Genomic DNA, 425 nt, shown 5'->3' with positions numbered 1-425 from the left:
CATGCTATGAAGGAGAGGCATTGTATGTCCCCACTTAATATATACCGAGTGTCTGCATTCTAAATGTATATATATATATATATATATATTTGAAACCATACTGCTTCTGTTGTTATAGAGTTATAAAATTATACAAAATTATAAGACATATTTTGAACATTATCTTTAAAATTCAGTATTTTGAAACTTTGAAAGTTGTTTGTAAGCTGTCAAGAATTATGGAGTATGAGCTAAAATTCTTTGCTATGTAAAGTAAATGTTTGTGGGAAAATGTAAAATAAAAACAAGTTGTAATGAAAAAGAAAAACAAAAGTTTTATCAAAACATTTCCCTGTTCATTCATTTACATGTCTGTGACTGCTTTCGCACTACAGTGGCAGAATTGAGTAGTTGCCAAAGAGACCACCATATAATCCTGAATTCTT

This window comes from Tupaia chinensis, unplaced genomic scaffold (assembly GCF_000334495.1).
Source record: "Tupaia chinensis unplaced genomic scaffold, TupChi_1.0 Scaffold144034_1, whole genome shotgun sequence".
Lineage (NCBI taxonomy): Eukaryota > Metazoa > Chordata > Mammalia > Scandentia > Tupaiidae > Tupaia > Tupaia belangeri.
The sequence above is the reverse complement of the archived record's forward strand: the minus strand, read 5'-3'. Positions refer to the sequence as shown.